Genomic DNA, 581 nt, shown 5'->3' with positions numbered 1-581 from the left:
CCTACAGAGGAAACCAAACATTACAATTCTTGGAAATGCTTCGACGCTTTGTGTTTGTTTACATTGTGATGGAGTTCGCGAATAGTACTCTTTCATCCCATCATCTTTCACGCTACGTATAGAAGCTTGTACATATTTTTTTTTTAAATAAATGGGGTGTCGTATTGTTATGTCCATCAGTGTATAAGAAACTATATCATTCTATTAAAAAAAAAAAAATAAAATAAAACAGAGTCGACCTTCGTATCTCTTCTACGCTTCCACCAATAGAAAAGTTATTGATACCATATGTTGCTTGTCCCTCGAAATCAAACAACTCTTGTTCGTCACTTATTTTTCTATCGCTAGAAGTAAGCAAATTATTCAGGTGGCCTGTTTTAAATGTCCCACCCTTTATACGCAAATTGCAACGTACTAAAAGCTTTAACGTGTTAATCACCGAACCAACCGTGAAAAATGCGTGCCGGTGTTGCATCTCCTTGCAAGAATGTAATCGCAACTGGTGTAAGTACGTTGCACGGTATGAAAACACACAGAGAGAGAGAGAGAGAGAGAGAGAGAGAGAGAGAGAGAGAGAGAGA

The sequence above is a fragment of the Hylaeus volcanicus genome, chromosome 1 (genome assembly GCF_026283585.1).
Source record: "Hylaeus volcanicus isolate JK05 chromosome 1, UHH_iyHylVolc1.0_haploid, whole genome shotgun sequence".
Lineage (NCBI taxonomy): Eukaryota > Metazoa > Arthropoda > Insecta > Hymenoptera > Colletidae > Hylaeus > Hylaeus volcanicus.
Note: the sequence above shows the minus strand (reverse complement) of the source record.